This window comes from Egretta garzetta, unplaced genomic scaffold (genome assembly GCF_000687185.1).
Source record: "Egretta garzetta isolate BGI_Z169 unplaced genomic scaffold, ASM68718v1 scaffold151, whole genome shotgun sequence".
Lineage (NCBI taxonomy): Eukaryota > Metazoa > Chordata > Aves > Pelecaniformes > Ardeidae > Egretta > Egretta garzetta.
The window spans coordinates 4,501,725-4,519,384 of NW_009258615.1; the positions used below are offsets into that span (position 1 = coordinate 4,501,725).

Here is a 17,660-nt window from a genome sequence, read left to right on the forward strand (position 1 = left end):
ACCTAAATATTTAGGCACTGTGGGTGTTGTACTGCTGCTGGATAGCTCGTGATGAAGTCCCTGCTGGAATCCCCTTTGGGGTATTACTTTTGTTCTAGGCAGAGGATTTGCTTTGCTTAGATAGAAGTACTACGGCATTGCTGAAGCCGAATTCAGGATTCTTCAGCTTTGCTGCTGGTTGCCTCAGTTGTGCAAGCAGAGATTGGGGATCTCAACAACTAACCACTCTCTAGTCTCCAGATCATATCTACCTGGCCAGAAATTAGAGGCAACGATTACTCACCGGCTCATATAAAACGTAATCCCCACATCAGAAGTAGCTACTGTAGTTTTTTTGATTCTGCTTTTTTATTGTACAAGATGAAAGATAGTGGCAACTCCACTGGAAAAAAACCTCACAAAAAGGAGGGATTTGGGCCTTTATGATGAATACACAGACTTTTATGAAAATTGTGCGTTTAAATTCGTCAGATGTGGATTGCGCATAACAACATTGGGTTTGATATCAGTTCTAAGCCACATGCTTCATTTGGAGTAACCTTTCAGGAGAAAATGTACTGAATGCACAGAGGCACATCATAAAAAAATACTGTGCTAGTGTTGTGTCTTTGAGACTGTTTTTAATTTAAATCTCCCCTTTTTCAAGATAATTCAGTTTTAAATAACTCAGGCCCATTATGTGTATTCTAAATGCCTTTCCTAGGATTATATACAGGATCAATCATAGCAGAAACTAAATTAATATATAACATAGTTTGTCTAAGCTTTTCCATATAGGTGTACATCTTTCCTGGAGTTGAGAGATAAGTCCAGTTTATTGGAATAAACATCTCTATTTAGATACCTATCACTTCCTAGTCATAGATTTCTATTCCAGAAAATGAGATTTTGCATTTTAATATACAACAGGAAACATATTTCTTCTTAGGGCAGAGCTCATTACCAAAAATATTATGAAAATTGGTTCAAAAGGTATTAGAGAATTAGCCAGGCAGCTATTAAATATAGTAGTGCTGGTACAACTTTTCTCTCAAGATGTTCCTAAATGATGATTCCTGAGTATTTTCCCTGGGAAGTAGTCATGCCCTGTTTCTTATCATTCTGTCTAAATATCTGCTGTTGACTGGTTAAGTAGTTTGGAGCTGTGATATGATTGTTCTTATGTTTATTTGACAGTTACTGAAGAACAGATCTTTTCCAAGACACGTGTTTAGCAGTTCAAATAGGACAATGAATGAGAAAAGGACCTTAGTTAGGGTCTACTATATTAAAAAAAAAAAATCTGTGTTTTGAAGTGGTTGGATAACTAATATATTGCTATCCAGCTTTCAAACTAGTTATTTTTCATGATGTTTCTGTGATAATAATAGCTCATCATTTGATTTCATGGGAGTTATTGTCATTCTAAAGGGCTGAAAAAGATGTAAATGCAGCTGTACAGGGAATATTACAATGTCAAATGAAGCAGTGTCATTGCAGTTCTACGTATACGCTGCTACAATGTCAAGATAAAAGGAAAGAAACCATACTGATCAATAGAGCAGAGTATCAGAAGTGATTGGATAAAATGCAAACAATGCATTATCTGTTATAAAGTCTTATTAAATGAAAATACAACTTTCAGGCTATAACAGTGCATTGAATTTTAACACACATACCTATGAGTGTTTAAAGCCGCTGCAGTTTTTACTAAGCAAGTATATGTTCCTTCAATGCATTAACACATACATTCAATATGACCTACTTTATAATTGCTGTGGGAGTTTGCCTTTGCATTTTTTGATAGCTCTCTGTTCAGATTCTCAACCATAGCACTGCATTAGTTTATTTGCATTGAATCAATTTTGCTAAAGGATCTCCCATTTTTATATAAAGAAATACTTAGCTTCATTACACAGGGAGTGAAGTATCTCGATCTCAATTTTAAACTAGGAAAATTGAGGTAGCACAAGTACAGCGTAATTTAGCTAAGGTCAAAAAGCAGATGGAGTAATAATAGGAATAGTACCAGGATTTTTCTGCTCTCCCGTTCTGATTCTGTCTGTGCAATGTCACAGTCCTGCTGCTAACAAACATGTTTTGAAATAAACATTCATATCAGAGAATGTGAAGATCTACATGAATGCATACATATACATCTATCAAAAACACTAATGGGAAAGTCGTCTACTGAACTCTTATAGTAGCTGGAAATTAAATACAAAATGTTACTATTTCAAGTATATTAAAGACGCTTATCCTTAGTGAGGCAAGTCTGGTGTTTGAACAGCAGATTTTTGAGGAGTTAATAATTCTATTATATGGTGGAATAATTGGAAAAAGGTGGATGATTATATTTCTGGGAAATGAAAAATCAAACTATCAAATAGTAAAATAAGTACAAGGCATTATTCCTCTATAAGAATGCTGCATCTATCTGGGCACAATGCAATTTAGAACACATAAATTGGAAAAAACCCATGTCTTTTACTTCTTCATGCTAGAGTAACAAAAGACCAGCTACATGAAGTTTTCTAGACTTCCCTATCAATTTACCTTCAGAAAGAAGTAAATGTATTTCTCAAAAGGAGAATTAATTTTATCATGTTCACAAATGCTTGAAAATAATTTACTTTTACATTTAATTTTCTTACAATAGTGTAACAGTTAAATGTATTTTTGTTGTTATTCCCTGACAGGAGGAACCCTCTGTTGGTATCACTACTTTATTTTGAAAAAGTAACATGTGAAAGTAAAGACCTTCTTAATATTTATAGCCATTCTGTGTTCTACTCTCAAATTGTGCATCCTGGCACATTTACACAGCGTAAAAGTGAATTGGAAGCATCAGAACATAGGGGTTTTTTACCATCTTGCATGGGAGATAAAATCTGGAGTGAATTGGAATTGCATGAGAAGTATTTGCATGTGTTGGGCTTAAAGTATTAATTGCCATCTGAAGAAAAGAAGAAAATGCCCTGCGATGGCTGTTTGCAGAACAAGGGGAAGGTGTCTGGAAAGGTTCTTTCTCCTGCATCCCACGCCGTTTCTTGTCTCTGTTTCAGTTATTAAGAAGCCTTTAAGATACTTCCATGTTAGTCTTCCTTTGTTTGTATTCCCTTGGTGACACCAATAGGTTAGGCAGGCATAGCAGACTTTTAAATTCCTAGTAACACCAACTGTTTCCTCAGCTAAAGTGTAATTTTTGCTGTTGATGTTCTTTGTGTTGCCTAATTTATTGGAATTCAGACAACGTTGGTATGGAATGGTAAAGTTTATATGGATATTAGCAGGGGCTATGGGAGCTTTAGTAAAGGGCTTAAGCAAAAAAGAAATGCTTTGATTTTTTTCAGAAAGGATCAACTGTAGTCCATACAAGCCTTAAGTATTTGAATGTTTCTAAAAAAAAAGTCAGATGGTCGAAACCCAACAACAATACTTTGCACTCTCCTTTCTGGGAAGTGTAAGAAATCATATGAAGCATAAGTTTACAAAAAGTGTTCAAAATTACATGGTTTTAAATGCTGTGTGTCCTTTATAATGAATTCCTAATGATTACTTGGATGATTTTTTTTAAAAAAAGGGGGGCAAAACTATGCTTGTGCTACTGGGAACACAGAGTCAGCACTTACAGTGAAGAGCTCGTGCAGTATATTTTCTGTCGGGGCTCATACTTTCACAGTAGTAAGTAGCCTCCTGCTGTAGCAACTGAAGCTGCCGTGCACTTTTCAAGTTTATTCCTCAGTCACTGCACATTGCAGAAATCCAATCTAAAGATCATAAAGGAATGAATAAGCATGGCTGAATGCGGAGCCAGACACAAATGCTTTAGTCCTTGCAGAAGCGGGCAAGAGAGCGCTTTTGGCTTCTGCAGCTTCTGAAAAAGTCATTCGAAAGCTCCCTTGGACTTGCATGCCTTTTATATCTGCAACTCAGACTGTCGCCTCTGATCTCAGCAACCAGCTTTATGCTTGTCTGGCAGCCTTTTTCTCATGAGCTACCCCAGCAGTTATGATCAGCTGGGTGCAGAAGTAAACAGTTCCCAGGTTCTACAGCCTGCCCTTTACTCAACATCTTTATAAGCTTCTAGAAAGGATCTTTCACTAAGAAATACAATTTATGGAGCCAGAGTGGGGCAAAACCATCAGTCTCCTCTCTCAGGTGCTGGCTCTGCAAGGGCAGGCATAGGCTTGAATACTGGACCTGCATCCCGAGACTTCAGTAATTCAATGCCTTTTAAATATAGATTATGGCATCAGTTAGGGTCATGAAATCCCCTTTCCTTTTGTATTCTTTTGACTGTTGTGGATTTTTTCTTTCTTATTTGGCTATCATGGCATTTCTCTTCTTTTTTATTCCCTGCTTGCCTTACCCCTGCTCATCCTGTGTTTTCCAGCAGGCAGATGCTGATTCTCCTCATCCATGTGTAATCCCAATGAAATTTTCATTTTCCATATTTTATAGTCTGCTGCTATTCACCTTTCTAAACACAGGCAATAGGAGTCCAAGGGAGAAGAATTCACTAACCTCCTGGGGAAACTAAAAATGATCATAGTCTAGCAAGTCAGTCTTTAAATGTCCTTTGCCCATTCCACCCTCCCCTCTGCTACTCTTTAAGTATTTAAATCTGCCCCCTACCAGTCAGACTTCCTCACCAGATGGTGCCTTCTGACTAGCTCTGCCTTTCTTCAGAGGATGAATAAGTACAGCAAAGAGCATAACGAACTGGTGAGACAGCTACTGGAATATTTCATCAGTGCTAGTGTCCACTTTTTTAAAAGGATGGTGAAAAATGGGGGAGAGTTCAGGAAGGAGCCACAAAAATGATTTGAGGGCTGGAAAAAAATGCCTTACTGTGGGACTCTAAAAGAGCTCAATCTGTCTAGCTTATCAAAAAGAAGATTGAGAGGTGACTTGATTACGGTGTACAGGTACCTTCATGGGGAAAATATACCAGGTACTAAAGGGCTCTTTAATCTAGTGGAGAAAAGCATAAAAAGAGCCAGTGGCTGGACGCCAAATTCAAATGAGAAATCAGACACATTTTATAACAGTGGAAGCGATTACACATTGGCACAAATTATCATGAGGACTGGATTCTACACCTCTTGCCTTCACACCAATGCTGAGTGTAGTTTGGAAGATATGCCTTGGCCAAACTCAAGTTTCAGATACGTTCCAGGGAACGTAGTGAAATTTAAGAGCCTGTGATTCTCTGAGGGTCAAACTAGATGGTCTTATGATCTCTCAGTTTTTAATTCTATAAATTTAAAAGTGCTGACTACAATGACTGTCCATACATCATGAAAAGTGAGCTGGTCTGAGGTATACTCTTGGTATATTAGACAGTGGAAGTAGATCTGTATAAATAATTATTATATTGGCCTAAAGACAAATCTAAAGCAAAACAAAACAAAAAAAGGAACGGGGTGGTCCAGATTATCGAATTTTAATATTTAGATTATTTTAAACTGTTGTCATTTTTTAAGTCAGGACAATTTGAAAATGTATACCTCGTTTTGCAAAGAAAAGTCAAGCTGTTTCTTTGGGGAGATTTTTAATTTGAATTTTTATGCTTTCCCCAGTTCTTTTCTCATTGCTTTTTATCTGGCTGAAAGAATTCTACCCATCTCACACCATAATTGCATTTACAGTATGCTTATTTTCAATGAGAAAACCACCCAAGGTTTGCCCAGAAAACCAGGAGAACACGTTCCATACTAATGCTGATTGGTTCTTCTCACTTGTTCTCCTCTCTGAGAATCATTATCATTTATGCAGGCAGTGATAGGTTTTTAAATGATGTAATCATACATAGGTGTGAAACAGTAATGGCTTTATCTTTAAAGATAAAGATTTTTTAAAAGGATAATTATATTCCACAAATTGTTTTAAAAGTAGAATGTTAATATTATTGTAAGACTCAGACCTGTAAAGCAATTCCCCTGTCTAATGTATGTCATTTAATCCCAATATGCTTCCTCCTTTTCTTCCCATTAGTGTTACTGTTTCCAAATCCTGTGCTAAATAATTTCTCTCTTTCTTTTGTGCTTATTCATACAACTGTCAGTAACCGTTTCTTCTCCCCCAGCCATAGACATACTTCGCCAGGCCATGCATAGTTATCTTTTCTCTTGGTCTTAACTCATAATCCATTTTTTCCATGTCTTGATGGCATTTGTTTCTCTTTCACTTTATTCAATTTCTCACTGTCTCTCCAAACAACTCACACCCAGAACATGAGACCGTACTAATAACAAGTGTTGCACGGTTGTGTTTGCTGATCTGACAGGCAATACATGTTTCAAGCAAACTCCAATGTCATTTCAGACAAGGAAAAGACAAGGAGCGGCCTCAGGTCTATAGCTGGGGAGGGGACAGAGGAAAAATATCAGCCCAATGTGGGAAGCAGAGCTGTATGTAGCATGGCTTTGGTGGCTGAAGCAGGAAGACAAAGGTCTCGGGAGTGCGGTCAAGGCAGGTTAGAAGGAAAGGAGAGGTAAGGAGAAGGAAAGCGTGGCAGCAAGGAACCTTGGCTACATATAAGCTGGAAACTCTGCTCTAGCCATAATGAAACATTAGGTATGGGAGTTTTATGAGATGTTAGCCACCTGGATCTCAGGAGATGAATTCTCACACTTCTCCACATGTTTCGCTGGTATTGTCTCCTCTCTTCACCACCCATATAAACAGTGGTAGCAGTAGTCATAGTTATCCTCTTTATCTCACCAGCTGCAACTTTGCCCTCCTTGTTTAATGCGTATCTGGATAGCACTTCTGTCTTCACAGTGGTAAAAAAAAAAGCCCCACATCAGCGCAGTCCTTCAGTCTGAACCACCACCTCTGTTTTCTGTGGGTCACACAGACCCTCATGATTTGGCCTGGGTGTTCCCTCCCTCCCTCTCTGCATTTTCCAATGTCATAGGTTATCCTGCAGAATTTTCTAAGTATTCAAGAAGTAGTTCATCCTAGACAACTAGACAGCAAGGACATATGGAAAATGGGAAGGTAGATTCCCTTTCCATATACCAAATGTAAGCTGAATGGGGAAAGTGTTGAAATTAGAGATTAGAGTCCTTAACTGAACAGTCCCTAGTCATAAGAATTTCACTAACATGCCAACATGCTGTTACTATTATGTGGGGAGCAATGGTTTATTTGTTTCTGTGGTATCAATTTTTGTTACTAATTTTTTAAAAGTCAGCTGTGATCGAAGGCTCGAAGGTATATTCACCTCTTTGCTGGCAGGCAGTCTGAGGCTGTTGCCAGAGTTTGTGCCTGTTTTTCATTTACTCTGTCTGGATAATACAGACAGTATATTCTGTGCATGATCTGTAACTGGAGGTGGCAGTGTTCTGCTACATCCTTTCCACAGTCGGTTTTAGCCATGGAAAGTCCATTTTAATTCTCTCAGTCTTAATCTATTGCTTTTAAATAAGCAAAGCGTGTGCACCTATTTGAAAGTTGTAACACAGAAGATTAATATGATATGAAAAATGTCTTTACTTAAACAAAAAGGTTTTCCAGAACCTGAGTTTTATTAATTTATAAGCAATGTTTATAAATTACATACAAAACATACCGTAGGAGAGCATCAGTTCTGTGTGCAACAAAGGCAAACCGGTTCTAACACAGGAGACACCCCTCTTTGCCATGGGTAGCTGGAAGTATGAATACGCTGCATGGTTGCTTTAGTTATGCAAAAGTTTTCAGAAAAGAAAACAAGCTAAACACTGTGAAACCAAACCCTCGTTTTAGCTCCCTGTTAGTAACAACCACAGCCCTGCTCCAGGGGCGACCTTTTTATTCCTTTCCAGGGGTGAGAAGCGGTTCACTTTGTGGAGCAATGAACGCTTTGTGTCTCCTGCAGAACCTGACAAGTTGTGGGAGATTTGAGAGGAGCAGAGGACTGGCTGGAGATGAGCTGAAGGAGAGATTCTGCTGCAGCATCCTGCTCCCCTGCACTGGTCCCAGCTGCAAAATGACACTGTATCTGTGTATTGATTTTTTTACCAGCCAAACCACTGAGTGTACCTGAATCTGTAAAACAATAGAATATTGATCTATTAAAGAAAATGATCTATTTAAAGTATCTATTCTCTTTACTAGTCCTGGGTGCAGAGAGACACCTATTTGCTGATGTAGCCTGGCATGCCTGCACTGTAGCCACCAGTTTGCACCATCTGGGTGTAAATTTAGTCCACGCATCCTCTTTAAAAATACCTAAGTACTGGTTAAATCCTCCGCTGTCAGTTCCCAGATATACCGCGCGGGTTGCGTGGAGCCATTTGAAACAGAAGAGCTATTAACAGGCAGGGCTGGATTTTTTTTCCCAACTAGCAATTTGTTTAACAGGTTTCCACTGCAACTCCTAAATGATTTCACTTAAAAGGACACTGTGAATGTTAATTAAAAACATTCATTAGAGTTTTAATAATTCCTTAGAGGCTTTAAATACAAATCTGTTTCTGTACCAAAAATGTTTTTCTTCTTGTCTTCATCCATCTATTTTGGTGAAGCCAGTGTGTGTTGCTGGGCTGTTGTTTCTTCTCCACCTCCTGGCCCTACCTTGCTTTGAGAAAAAACATATACATTTGGTTGGTGATGATGAAATATCACACTCAAATTTAAATTGTTTCTTTAACAATGAGAAATTGGAAATCAGAACTGAAACCCAGCCTTTATTCAGCACAGGCATACCTGATGCTAGTGTGGTTTGTGTAATGTCGGTTAGGTGTGTAGGCATGATATGGTAAGTCTGTCCTGCTACACCGATGCAACCTTCAAGTCTCCATTAGGATGGTATCAGTATAGCTGGGACAAAATTTTCTAATTTATCTGAGTGTTTATTGATCATTTTTGTGAGTGGTATTTTTAGGCATAAATTGTGGTTTGAAGATGCCTGAACATGCCATATCATAGGTGAAATTCAGGGCAGTGGGAGGTTTGCCATCAACTTCAGTGTAACCGAAATGTAATTATACATGAATATCGACTCCATTTAGTAGGAGGTCCTAAGCCCCTTCATCATTCACAAAAGGGAATGGATATCTTTTGGATCTCAGTGGATGTACAGAACCCTTCTTCAGGTATTTTTTGACAGTATTTCCTGATTCTTTCTGCATATTTCCATACAGAGAAACATAATTCAAATATTTAGACTTTTGTAAAGTGTGACAATTGTGATGCTGTATGGCTGTCTTCATGTCATGCTTCTGTGTTAGCAACCCAGATTGTCACTTATATTACTGGAATTTTGATTTCCTTTTTGGGGCTTTCTCTTGTGCTTTTTCAGTTCATGATGTTGAAATCTAAGCCTCAGTCTAATCTCATTCCATTGTTCAGGTCCATTTTTTCTGCTTGATGTTTCTGTCACATTTGCTAACTCTGTCCAGGTACGAGGCATAGTAATACACATGGTATTAAATGAATGTTCTTTTTTATTCTCTTGATTATTAAACATCTATTTAAATCCATATATATCATTTGCCTGTACATTTCATTTGCATGATTGAATGCTTTTTGGTAGTGAGACAGTTTCTGTATACTGTAGTATGCCAGTTTCAGAAGTTTTCAGAGAGAAGGGTATTTCATAGTTTTCACTTTGTGGTCTATGAGGAATCTTATTTTTTGAATAAGTATTGATTGTGTAGTACAAATGTACAAGCCTTTCTTTTATTCAGAAAGAATGAGCTTGGTTGATGATGAACAAGTGCATTCATGGCAATCCAATAGGAAAAAAGTGCTTTGACACCTGCAAGTTAGTAATTGTACTCACTGTAAAATTAGGTGAGTGCAAATGTTGATGTGCAATGACTTCTGTAAAATCAGTATGAAAACCAAGATTTGACATTTTTATTTTTAGTATGGGACACTGTCTATGGGTTTCTAGTTCTCACAAATTCGTGTGAAATAATCCAGTATTGCCATCTGTATTGGTAAGGAATAGCCAATTCCTCCTTAAAAGGAGACCAAAGGGACAAGAAGAGATTAACGGTGAAAAAGCATTCTCACAGAAAATACTAAATCCTACCATTTTTGTTAGTATACTAAAGGCAGAGTAAGCAAGGGAGATATAACTGTCTCTCAGATTAAAATCCTTAATGCAGATAAACTCGGGTTGGGCTCAGTCCAGGGTTTGTTAATAGTAGTATCTTAAGAAGCTGGGAGCATTTCTAAAGACACTTTAAGGTAGGGAGAGCAGAAGGTGCTTTATACAGAAAAATGACAGTCAGGTTGTCATGGACACAGTTCAATTCTGAGCATGCCTACCACTTCCCCTAAAAATTAACCCTCCATCCTGGTACTCATTCAAGGATTGGGTTTTTTTTTCACACTTGTAAGCTCTACTATAGATTCCTACACAGTCAGAGCTTGAGGTCAGTCTCTTTACCCATGCCTGGATAAAGTGCTGCTACTCATCTGTTCCAAATATTCATGGTCCTGGCCATCAGTGGCCGTACCTGCAGCACTTTCCAGTGAGGACTCTAAACAGATAAAAGCTGCAGAGTTATAATCAGCAGGTGCATTACCTTACATCCAGGGTTTCCCCCTATTCTTTCCCTTACCAATATGCCAAGAGGTTCATTGATAATGTTTGCTTTGATACCTACAAATCTGCTTGTCCTGCAGACATTAGGTGCTATAAAGTTGTCACTCTCACAACAACACTTTGAAAACACTGTTCTCAGCAATTTTTTGCTATTTCTCATTACCCTTCTTGACTGATTTTTGGTGTTTAACTTTGCAGTGCAGCTTGTTATATGAAAGCAAAACCCGAGAAAAGTGGAAAATGCTCAGCAGTATCGTTGTTTAAAATATCTGAGCAGGCACCAGTAGACTTTCAGTATTTCATACCTGCAAAGCAGGTCAGCTGGTTGCTGAATAAACTACTAAGATGATGATTCAAATCTGACTCAATGTGCTTAAAATGACCTAATGTTTACTCAACGTCACCAATTACAGAACTCCCCATTACATGCCTAGATGCTCTTGTTGTCTGTCAGATAAGTAATTTAATCAACTGTTTCCGTTGCTATGCAGCTATATAATTGCATAAGAGAGGATTAAAAAGAGTTTTCTCTGCCTATCTTATGCCATAGCTGTTGCCATTTGCAAAATAAAATGTTCCCCTGTATCTACCATCACAGAAGCTGGACAAGTAGTCAGATGTGGTCTGTGAGAACATTTGCCTACAGTATGTGACACATGAGTTCAAAATACATCTCTGCTCTCTCATCAGTTTTGGGGGACTAGATAGAGATATCTGCTTTGATGAAACTTCAGGCTGGAAGACGACATTCCCAGATTACTGGTTGCTAAGAGCTGTAAATTCCAGATGAAAAGAATTAGAAATTACTGTAAAACACATTGCAGTAGAGAAACTTATATCATGTTTATGAAAATATGAACAATACTATCACAGAGACAGTTTACCACCATGGTATAAAGTAAACATTTTTTATAGTGTTACAAGTATTCAGCCTGTCAAATGTTTTGACCATAATGGCTTAAAAATATACTATATTCTGAACAAATAGACTCTTCTACATTTTTCAGATTTAGCCACAAAAGCTTTAGCACACACATATGCTAAATTTGCTGATTTTTAAAGGAGGTAGGGAATAGCCTTGATGAACAAGTTTTATAACAAATAGAAGAGAAGACAATGCCAAAGGAGAGTAAGGCCAGAGAAAGTTCAATTCAGTTCATTGAAAAGGAACTTGGGTAAAATTTAGGCAGAGGCAATGGAAGAACAATGACGGGAGGTAACAATATTTTTGAAGGAAATGACTGCAAGGAGACAGAACTGAAGGAGTCGTCAAAGTAACCATGAGATGTGCATAAGCTGATGATAAGGAGAGTAGCTGCCATGGATAAGGTTGCACCTTCATTCTTAGGCATGCAACATGTAAGGAAGCCATGGGGAGTCCAGCACAAGATACCACAGAAGCAAGCCTGGGCAGGCAGAAGAGCAGATTTAAGACTTATTAACACTGGGAAATAAGTAGGTCCAGGGCAGCTGGCAAAGACACCCAGGCAATGACCGGGAAGAGGGAAAAGGGAATGATGACTGAGCCTTTAGAGGTGCCAGCAGATATGGGGGAGAAATAGAGGATCCATCAGCACTAACTCTCTAATGCTGTCAGCCAGGTGAAGAAACAATAAGTTGGTGTCGCATAAACCTAAGGGTAGGAGTTTCTTGCAGAGTAGTAAGTGGCCTATGGTGTCAAAGGTAACAGAGCTATCAAGGAAGAATGAGCACAGAGAAATGACCCTACAAGAAACAGGCACTTAATGTGAAGGATGACAAGACAAATTAAATACTTGGCAGTATACCTAAAGCAACTCCTTCAGCTACTGTGACCACCTACATTGGCAGAGTAATTAGAAGATCTTCCAAACACAGTGATAAATGGCGTGATAGGGGCAGGGGGATCTATGCCTATTTATAAAGTGCCTGTCATCATAGTATCCAGATATCACAGCAGCCAGTTAAAGAAAGATAGTTGCTATGCAGGAGTGGAGTATTTTCTTCAGTTTTGGTTAGATGTGTTTGGTATAAAAAGATATCCCAAATAAGCCAAATTTTGTCAAGCTTGACAAAAGCAGGGAAGGCCTCTCTATGACGATATACTGTGTATGTCTTCAAGAATAGGAAGTATTCATGTTTTGAAGCTGAAATAAAAGCATATTTTATAGAATTTTGTAATGGTGACACTCTTCCTGAAGGAAAAAAAAAAGAAAATTCTTGACTAGTCTATGCAGACAAGAGCTAGTGTGCAATTTAACTAGCAGTGTTAGAAAATCGTGCTTAGGGCTTAGAAATAATGAGCTCCTAATGTGTTTTTCTAATCAAAGTATCAGCATGAAATTCACTGTATTTGGAGATCATTCTATTACCAAGGCAGCAGTGTATCAAAAGTTCACTGTGGATATTATTTTTGTGTCTCATCTTTGAATTAGATTTGCTTTTGCCCCTCCCTTTTAATATTTTTAAGTCAAAAGCAGTAGAAACAAGAGAAGAGTAGTGCTTATCACATCTGTTCCAGCTTCCTTGGACCAACAGACATTCCTGTCAGTCTCAGTTATCTTTCCATGCAACACTGTTTTGAACAGAGGTTTGATACGCAAAAGCTTTCTCCCCCAAGATTTAGGCACATCATAAATCAGGCAAGTGACATGATGGGACTTCTTTCCCTGTTTAGTTTATTGGATGCAGACAGGTGTGTAGGGTACATTCCTCAACAGCTTATTTTCTAACAAAAGCATAACATTGTGCAATTCACATATTACGGCAGGCTTCTCAGGTGTTTTACCCAGGCAATATTTTCCTGTCACAAAACCAGAGCCATATTTCTACTACTGCATCCACATAACTGTAACAGCCATGGACCCGGTGGTGGTTTTAAGGACTAATTTTTTCTGTTTGCTTTTGAGTAGCAACACGCGTTATTATTGAGAGATTGATTTTCTGTGTTACATCTTGTTAAAAAATTATGCATCTGTATAATTAGTGATGTGCATGATTATGTTTCTAGAAATATGGAAGAGAGAAGCAGATTAGGTTTGGTTTATCTTCTCTGTCAAACTAGTCAAAGGAATCCAGGTTGTCTTCACTTAATTTTTGCCTAGTTTTGATTATCCAAGTTATATGAGCATTGTAAAATTTCATGCAATTTTTCTTGATACTTTTTCCAAGAAAATCTCCAAAAAGCTATCCGGGCAATAGTTACTCGATCATTTTTGTTAGTCTTGTCTCATGTCTACCCTCATATTTATGTAGACAGACAAATGCAGATATGGCCAAGCCTTTGACATATGATACAAGGGAGTGCAATACATTGTGGTATTAATGAAAGATATGGAGGGTTGCTGGAAGCTTGCTCAACCCTGCCTTAGTTATGTAATAAAATCTGCACCAAAAGTGCCTTAGTTATGTAAGAAACTTTTGGCTTATGTAATAAAATCTGCACAAAAACATTTGTAAGCATAGAGAAGCCAAGCAATAACGTGCTTATACTGATTTCCTTCATGATGTATGTGTATTACTTAAACAGCAGTTTGATAGTTAGAGGTTGTACGGTGGCTAAATCGTGCATGCTGCTTGTCTACTGTGTTGCAGAATGCAACTAGGAACTGCTGTGCAGCCTTGTCCTTAATATACACACAGTGCATTTCAGACGGGGATGCCATAAAAGCTGTCATGTTGAGAGGAAGTTGTCAAATATTGCATCAAAAAAAAATCTGAAATTATGTGCTTTTCTCAACTTGAATTTCATAGCACTAAACCATTGCCCAAGCCAACGGTTCCTTGGAAAAGTGTAGCTGGGAAGAGGAGGAAGCACTCTCTTGTACTCATTAGCTTACAGGACAGAAGTAGAACGATGATGTATAGATTGGTTTTAATAGACAAAGGTGAAGGAAAGGGAGAGAAGTTTAATACCCTACCCAGTTTAATGTCCTCCCACCCACTCTACACCAGAGCTTGTGTAAGTGTACGGGAGTTAAACAACCTCCATGAGTAAAATAATGTTACGTTCAGGTCTGCCAACCTTACTGCCAAGGATTCTTTATGAACGGCAGGGAAAGACTAATCCTCTGGATTACATTCACAAAAAGACAGGTTATAAATAGTAAGTGTTGCATTTTGGAGCATTGACTCATTTAAAACCGGAATATGAAAACATAAACCCATATACACTCCACATTTGCAATTATGTGTTGTATTTTAATTCCAGCCATTTCTTTTGATGTTGCCCGACTTATAGTATGTTTTGTGTGATCCCTCTGATAACTTTGATAGCATGCTTCCCCTTCCCCAGAGAAACTCTGTGAGAAAGAGCAGCAGAAAACTGGAACAAGCCCCCACCTCTTAAAAATGTCAGTGAGGTACTGGTGTGGGGCCTTGTAGCACCAGCAGCAAGTCACTGCACTGGGTCCTCACTTTGAAGATGAGGGGAGAAACAAGGGAAATTTCTCTCAGATGAGGATCTTGGGAACATTCGATTTCATGGAGCACCAGCCTGGCTTAGGGCCAGTCCAAATTGAGCCAAATTTAGAAAGGCATATTCTAAGCTGGAGTAGGCAAAAAGTTTTCAGACAGAAGCAGAAAAAGTTGATGTTCCATCCCTGTCAAATATATTAACATAGATTCAAATTTTGTGTTAGTGACCTCTTGCTTCAGCATGCTCTTATGGTAAGAGGTTCATTGCATTAGCTAAGCAGCTGCCTCCTTCTGACAATGGAGAGAAAAAAAGTCAAACCTTTCTTTTAATGAAAAGGATTTACAACAAGAAAAAGTAATGTGAAAAGACTATGACTTCCTAGGGAAAAAAAAATCAGATAGCTCTGATGCTTAGATTAAAACCAAGTTGTTTTACCCTTATACACAATGCTTGCAATCTGCAGCTGTTCACAAAAGACCAGAAGACTTAATATATAAGCAAGTAAGTTTGTTGACTTTGTTCCCTTCTTTTCTTGTAAAGGACACGTGTACTTCACCTGTTTCAGTGTTACATCAAGGTGCTCTTATTGAACCAAAACTTTATTTTTTCTCCTTTTGGTATTTGGGAGGGAGGGGAAAAGGAAAAAATAATATTTTGGTTTTACTTCGAGAAGAATCTTTCATGCTTCATCTGTAAAGTGCTTTTCTAAGACTCAAAGTGCTAAGTATCCTGCATTTTGCAGGTGGAAAAGGATCTGGATGAAAAATAAGTGCTTTGCATTCAGATCTTACACTAATGGTTAATCTTACAGTTGCTCTTTCTTTTCCAGTAGTTGGCACATGTCACCTCTGTGCAGTTCAGTTTCTCAGGATGTCGGAAGCAAATGAGCTGTGAGCTGCAACAGTATTTCAATATTTGACCACCCTCAGTCATATTGTTATCGTCCTGACCTTTGATATGACTGATGGCAGAGCTGATTTTACCAGCTACAGCTTGAGGTTTGTAAGCAACAATTACTTTAGAGCGGTGATGGGATCAAGATTAGACTACAAAACGGTGAGTTCCTCATCTTATTGTAACATCTTTTTCTCCCCTACATTTTTGTCGTCTTCTTTGCTTCCCTACCTCCCATCCCCCTTTTTAAGGCACAACTCTTCTAAGAATATCATCAACACTACACCTTTTTCTGTTTAATTTTATGCCATTTTTTAACTTTGGCTCTTGGTCATTTCAGCATTAGGAGACCTACAGTGGACATGTCGCCCATGCTGGCAATGCTATTGCCTCTGGGTACAGAAGACTGAACATGTGCTAAAAGTATGATCCCTGTTAATGTGGTTATACCCAGTATCACTAATGTTCAGCCATATTGATCCCTTAAGGCCACCATCATCCTGCACTTCGGAGAAGCTCCACTACCTTATTCTCTGGGTGTTTCAGCTTCAGCCAAAGAACCAGATAATAAACTTGCAGCCAGCATCAGATTTTCACTGTGGTTATTTACGCACAAGTTTGCCTGGAACAAAGCTGGGCAGGGGGGTATCCTAAGAAATACTCTTCTTCAAGAACAGGATAGAAAAAATTAAAATAAATGTTACTTGAATCAACATTTATTAGTAACTAATCATTACCTTATCTCTCTTTACTGTCCTGTTTTTCTACTGCTTAAGCAGTGAATACCCAGTAAAGGCCTGAAAATCGACTTTCATACTCTTTTTCAAAGGCTGCCTGCTTTACTGGTAGTTTCACATCCAGAGCCCTAAATGTGTTATGTATTAAATGGGGGTCTCCCCCTCTGTATACTTTCTGCTTGTGGGGGATGACCTCATTGGCAGGAAGCCAATCACACCAATTACTTCTCCTGCTGGCAATTAGGACCCAACATGGTTTTCTATTGTAAGAGGAATATTTGCATTTCTGGAAGGTCAGAGGTTCAATAGCAACCCCTGTATATCATACACAAACCCTCGGGGATTGACCACGCTTATGACACCTTACTGTAATCGTCCACCTTCACTTCACCTCTCATCTTACTGTTCAAACAGTAACTTTTCTCCCCCTCCCATTGCTATAGTCCAGTGTATGTACATAGCATAACAGCAGGTATTCTGCTTGCACAATGATGACTTCCCTGGAAAATGCAATGCAATGTACTTCCACTCCCCTGTTACTAAAAAGCTAAAAGTTCTTACCAGTTTTCCAAAGCCCATAGCAGTAATACTGCATGAAAAATCAGCCTCCATGACTACAGAGGGAGCTAAGAGTACTTTCATATTTACATGTTATAATGATATTATAATGGTACTACGAAGAAGAATCAGGATTCTTATTTGTGTAGATTATAGCATGATCAGTAAAGACTCCCAAACTTGCTCTCAAATCAAAGTCACCTTGAACCTTTGGTAATTTTTTGGCAAAGAAGCTACTCTAAGTGTCTTGATTTAGAGAGTAAAACTGGCCATACCAATATGCTGAACTGGGTCTTGAGGAAAAAAATGGTTAAGGTAAATAGTTACATTGTTTTATCTGTTACTTGACAGGTTTTAATTTTACTTTTTGGTTTTCAATTTTTTAATTGCACAGCAAAAAGTTTTCAATTATGCTTGTTTAAAAAAAATGTGTTATATATTTTTATCTGTGTTTCGTAGGTTGTCTTGTTCAGTTTTATAAGATATTGCCCATTTACCTTTCCCTCCTGTGTTTCATATGAGGCAGTTACACTCTTTCTTCTAC

General features: G+C 38.2%; 1 pseudogene; it reads left to right on the forward strand.

Moving 5' to 3' along the window:
* The window catches only part of LOC104134466, a 155,014-nt pseudogene that overhangs the window by 16,848 nt on the left and 120,506 nt on the right, over positions 1 to 17,660 (forward strand).